The sequence below is a fragment of the Hyposmocoma kahamanoa genome, unplaced genomic scaffold (genome assembly GCF_003589595.1).
Source record: "Hyposmocoma kahamanoa isolate Upper Pololo Valley unplaced genomic scaffold, ASM358959v1 92, whole genome shotgun sequence".
Classification (NCBI taxonomy): domain Eukaryota; kingdom Metazoa; phylum Arthropoda; class Insecta; order Lepidoptera; family Cosmopterigidae; genus Hyposmocoma; species Hyposmocoma kahamanoa.
In genome coordinates this window covers 21978677-21985233 of record NW_020654748.1, presented here as the reverse complement: position 1 = coordinate 21985233, position 6557 = coordinate 21978677, and the positions used below count along the sequence as shown (strand labels likewise).

Here is a 6557-nt window from a genome sequence, read left to right as displayed (position 1 = left end):
CGTGAATGACGCTCTGTATACGATTTTAACGCCCTATAAGTTCGGACACTTTTTAGCGCGGACCCGACGTCCATATAATTGTAAGTCAATGACCAATACTCTAAATGATTGTAGGCATGTAAAGTCATTCATACCATAAAGTTTAATTAATAATAAAATAGACATACGTATAAAATATATTCTACACATGCTAACAAATGTAAAAACACAATGTCACAATAAAGAAGAAAATGGCTAGGTGAATTAAAAGAGTAGAAATACACAATTTTCTGTCGCCTAATGCTACGCTACTAGATCAAAACAACCTACGACTAAAATTTTGAATAACAAATTACTACGGCCATCAAACGGGTCTAATGAATTGTAATCTAATCCAATGTGCAACAATCTTCCACCGGGAATAATTCAACCAGATTTAATGCCACACACTGCATTAAGAAGCTCCGTAAAATATCACCAAAAGATATGCAACACGGTAAACTCAAAACTAGTCTCTACAAAAGTTTGTGATCTGACGCCCTCGTTTAGAAAACCCTGAGAAAAATGTATTCAAGGTACCTACTGAAATGATCATAGAAATGTGTACTTTCAAAGAGACCATAATGCAGAAGCGGGTAGCAGTTCCCGGACCTAACCTGCAATTGACCAGTTACCACCCGAAAATATCGATGATGTACAACCGGGTTGCAGTTCATGGAATATGACAAAAAATTACGACGCTATTTAGAAGGTTCAATTTGAAATTTTTTTAAATTTTGATTTCTGCTTAATGGATGAATATAGTCGGTTTTAATTTAATAAAATGTTTCTGTATTTTTATTATATTTTACTTCATCGCCTAGTGCTTACGAGGAATAGGGATTGTCTAATTTTATTGAATTTATACTAACACGTAATAATTTTAAATCGTTGACATGTGGATAATCATTTTCCTTGCAGGTACCAAGCAATAAACTAAAGTAGAAAATATAGAAAAATAGAAACTAATAATCAAGAGTAAGATTAGTTGTTAATTATTATTCTTTTATGGAATTTTAAGGAATTAATATATGGCACACAAAGTGTCAATGATTTTGTTTTATTATTTTTATTATAATTCAATTTGTTTAATTGTACTCACTGTAATCAACGTCTTCGCAAATAAAGGTTCTTTTTAATAATAAACATTTTAAAAGTCATGTAAATTGCATGTGATTTGCACTAACACCATTTTAATGTTACCTGCTTTGGTTAAAAAAATACTCTTCCAGCATTATTGAATTTCGTACATCTTCAAGAAGTTAACATTTACAGACCAAAAATGCGTTAAGGAACTTTAATTACTACAGATCACTCTTAAAATACCGTAAATTGACGGCATTAGTCACACCTTCACACAAATTAACTTGAAAGTTACAGCATTCTTAGGGGTTAAAATCTGAAAATCAAATTGTCGTAACCCACATTATAGTCGTTAGGAGTAGGACTATTTGAAATTCAAGTTTATTATTAAGAAGTCCTATTTTTTATAGGTTTATTTGCTAAATATGGCACAACAAAACTCGAACCGTTTTAGAGTTGTGATTTTTTTTCGTTTTTGGAATTTTTGTTTTGCCTCCAGTTGAAAACTTGAGTTTTTGAGTGTTACAGCATTATCGCTTTCCAGCGACGATATGTATAGTCTGTGGGGTAACTGTACCAAACAAGTGTACATGCCATCCGCGTACAATATAATGATCTATTTAGAGCTGTGTTTAAATTACCAAGATACTGTAGTGCATCTGAAATGTTTTTGTTAGCACGTACGGACGGGTTTGCTGCTGTGCATAGAAAGAGGGTTTCTTCTCTTAGACAGAGAGTGCTAGATAGTATTATGCTGCTACAGCTCGTAGTTGCGATGGTTATTCCTATCTGATCCTATAAAACCGATCCCCTGGGGGATCCGTTTTATTTGAAATTATTTTCTATTCCCATAGGATCTTCAATACAGGGGATCAAGAATAATAATATTTTTAATATATATTTTATTCCCACCTGATACCCTGGTACTTACAAGTTTATTTTTGGTAGGTACAGTGGTACTGTCGACAAGAAAGTGTAGTTGAAGGTTGTGCTGTATTTTATTTAGTTTATTAGAAATGAACAAATAACTGTACTAACTTATATGACTGTATTAACTTTGATTTCAAAACTTACCTTACAAATACATTTAGGGGGTCCGTTAAGAGTTGCAAAATATAGAAGTGATCAGTTGCAATTTAAAATTGGCGTTGGATCAGTTTTGGGGATCAGATGGGAATAACTCGTTGCGATTCGTCCGTACTGCGACATTGGATTTCAATTATTAATAATTAAGTATACCTATTTATTTATTGTATGTAAGAAGTCAATCTAATATTTAATTCTAATTTAACATTATTGTAATTCTATAGATTTGTTATATCTGAACGCACACACTCAACATGGCCCCGCACTAGGGAAACACTATATCGCAGGTGCCATGGACACACACATAGACAACCACAAATTACACCCAAACTCACGATAGGAATAAATGTAAGCCATACAAATATTTCTTCCGGCCCGGGAATCGAACCTGGGACCTCTGCGTGGCAGTCAGATACCGTTCGGCCACAGTGGCGGTTAATTTTATTGTTATTAATATGTCAGAATTCATTAGATCTCCACGTTTACATTTCTCATTTACCAAATGCAAATAGTGGATACTTTTACGATAACATAAGGTCGATGACCGGGAATTGTTACTTATCTTTATTATCTGTGGCCTGTCCAGTGAAGGTCAGTGTCAATCGGCTCATAAACGAGAAAGGGCCAGACTCGTTCCACTTTTATAGACTGTATAAAAATGGCCACGAGTCTATTTTGCTTGTATCCAGTGAGCAATGTTAGTTCACCACAGGGGTGGAAGCAGGTCTAATTCTATTTTCGATTTGGACACAGACTACATTTTTTTTATATCAAGAGGCGGGACGAATTAGTCGTGCGTTTGATGGTAAGCTGTCCCGCCTGTCCATAACAGTTGCAGTGCCACTCCGAGCTTTAAATCGCAAAGATTTGAGGGGTACTGCCACTGCGCCTGTCACCCAGAAACATAAGGTGACAATTCCCATGTGCCTGTAATTTCACCCTTACAAAGGTAAGGTATACTAAACCGGAATGCAGTAATAGTAACATTATTGCTTGGTGGCAGAAAAAGGTAAAGTGGCAGTACTAACCTGGCGAACTGTTTCAGAAGGAGCTTTACTGCTGCTCTGATTCACGATAATAAAGCCTGCCAGATTATCCGTTGCTACTTGTTTAATTATTTTATCTTTGGTTAAGAAATGGTTGTGTTCTTATTTCAGACATTTGAGTGACAAACAAATAATAAGCACAATTATGACAATAATCACTGTTATGACAGTTATAACTTTGGTAGTAGTAGAGCTTCTTGTGAAAGCGTTCGTCCTGGGGAAGAACTGCCACAAGCAGTAATGGTAGCATTACTGCGTTTCATATTGGAAGTGTTCTGGTGAAATTCGAAGTACAGGCCCATCGTCCACGCGCAAAGTTTTGCAAATTTTCCGCTTTATCATTGAACCCTTCATAAGATTGAGTCAACATTATGATTATTTTCTTGACCGTAAATTGAAAATTAATAGTAAAAACAAAAATCTGTTTTTTTTCCTACGCGGCCGCTTGGCGAATAATAAAAGAACAGAAAGTCTATACTTGTTATTGATTGGCGTATCTCTAATTTGAAAAGATGTAACGGATTCTGGACTGTTATTTAAATTAAACTTTACCATGTTGGCATACTGTTGTAAGTTCAATACCTTTTATTGCTAGTTACGACATTTTGTTTTCTTATCGACATTATATTCAGAATATATTCACTGTGCTGCTATCTAGCGGTAAATAGATGAAAAACGACGAACGATCGACGTCTTAAAGGACCATGACAGGTTCGAAATGTTTATTTATTTCTCACACATGATTTATTACTTACTACACACAATATTAATTACATCTTCATATAACATAATATGTATATATCTATTAATTAAGTAATTAAATTAGTTTACACTTATACTGTTTTATCTATGTATTCGTATTATATATTTAGTGTAAATAATTTTGTATATACCAAGTTTCACGCACATGTTATGCATGTATTTGTTTTGTGTGCGCTCGAGTCCGTGCTTCACTCACATCGGGCTTGCTGAAAACCAGTTGTTTTAATCATAATAATTATGTTTTAACTTTTGTTGTAAGTACTGTATTTTAGTTTAGAGTTGATATTGTATTTTAATTTTGAGATCATGTGTGTCTCGCTGCTTACGCAATAAAGTATTCTTATTCTAAATTACAGGCATATGGGATTTGTTAAGTTATAACTGCGGACCCAGTATCAATACCCCTGAGTTCGAAATAAACATGTTACATAAAAAAAATCCATGTAGTTCTATTCGCTTTTAATTGAATGGACTCCGAATATCTTAAAAAAACTGTTAACAATTTTTAATAAACGTGTCACCTTCGATCGCTAAATAAACTCAAAGGAAAAATAATAAATTTTTCTATTGGAAATAAAATAAACTACGTGGATCCATAAATTTTGCAAATACCACCAAAATTAAAATTATTTAGCCCTTAGGCTCAATTTACATTACTTCAGAATGGAATGGAAGCGAATCTTTGTAACCATAGGATAATAAACTTTATGCCAATTGTGTAACGTATAAACTAGACACAAGCAAAAATACAAGTCGCGCTTTTACCGGAAAATTCTCGCGCTGTCTCGGTAATTCCTGCAGCTACCGTATCGTATCTAGTTTGTACTTTACACAATTATCATAAAGTTCATTATTATATGTACAAAACTTGACTTCCATTCCATTCTGCGGTATTATAAATCGAGCCTTAAACGCCACTGGGCGACAAGAAGGAGCACGCTGAGGTGGTGGTTCGTACTGACTGCCATTACCTGCACGCAATAAGAATCCTTAAGGTGGGACCGTGTGGTCTTTGCTAATAGTATATATTTTAAGCCGGGCAGAAAAATCTTTTCATCATTTTCGTTCTTATTACATTGACATAAATATTTTTCTGGTCGGTTTAATGCGATTCCGAATCGATAAGGGTAAATTTACATTGCGGTGGAACGGAAGCGTCAATTTCGCCTCGCTGTGCGAGAAGCCTCGCGCGGTCGCTGGAATGCTCGAACATTCATGAGCTTTCTCGCGATTATGCCTTGGCTGTACTATTTTGTCGACGTTTGACGACACACTGCGCCTGCCGTCGCGCCATCGACGACAGCTGTGGAATTCTCACGAATGCGCGAGCATTCTCGAGCGTGCGCGAAAATTCCGCGGAAGAATTCTAGTTTGTACACTACACAATTGACGATAAAGTGCATTAGGCTATGTACAATATCGTTACAAAAATTTGCTTCCATTCCGTTCCGCCGCAATATAAATTGAGCCTAAGTGTGGTGACTCCCTAACTCCACATATTTTGTGTTAACAGTATTGTTAACTTTGGCTCAACAATGTGAATCGTAATCCGCCCCAGAGTCCATAATCGTGTTCGCGTCCATTTACGACGCGCTCCCGGCAATATCGTGTATCCGACTACATTTTATAACTTAGTGCACTCATACCGGGGCGTCCACTCGACCCGTAACCTTATAATGCCCGTTTTATAATGCGATAGGTTTATTGCTTTAGGTCCAAGTTAAAATTGCGTACCTTTGTTTTATGTACTTGTAAAATATAACCGATGATTACATTTTTTTTATTTCATTTCAGTCCGCAATTTGTCACTTATAATAAGGCCACATCTGCAAAAAAGACATTGGCGATAAATGTTTCATGCTTACAATAGGATAGTTGTAAAATTACACTTACATATTTTTTGTTTATGACCGGTCAGCGGAAGAAAAGCGGGATAAACTGTTTTGCTACATCAAATGGTTTAGATATTGACACCTAAGCATATTGTCTAAAAAATGTGCTAATTCGTTACAAGATAGGATGTACTTTACCTGATCACATACGATCTCGAGAACAGGCTAAAATATAACCTAGCCTCAGCACAGAGTACTAAAAAAACGAACCTCAAAAGTCATTCATCCCCTAGTTTACCGCCCTTAGAGGTCGAATATTGTCTTCAAATTTAAATGAGACCACTTCTGAGGTCCCATCTTTCCAACAAAAAAAGAATCATCAAAATCGGTTCACAAATGGCGGAGTCGTCTCCTCCTTTTTTTGAAGTCGGTTAAAAGTCTAAAACCAATTATTTGAGAATAAAATATGTACTTTTGTGCATAATATTCATATGGAGATATTCATCTTTAAGTTGTACAGAGAACTATGGTAAATTTTGGTTTTCAAATGAAGCCCTATAAAAATTTGCAAATTGCCCAGCGGTTTAACAAGCCGCGCCGCCATCGGGCCTCGGGCCTTTATCAACGTCGGATCGTCAAATTTTCTCTGCCTGTTAATATTTTATTCGTAATATATTAATTTACAGCACACGGCTAGCGAGGCGCGAGAGGTGACCTATGGGTGACCCCC

At 35.8% G+C, this 6557-nt stretch overlaps 1 protein-coding gene across 2 annotated transcripts in view; it reads left to right on the top strand.

Annotated features, from left to right (window-relative positions):
* Positions 1-6557, top strand: part of LOC113236838 — a 35156-nt gene that overhangs the window by 15208 nt on the left and 13391 nt on the right. The window lies entirely within an intron of this gene.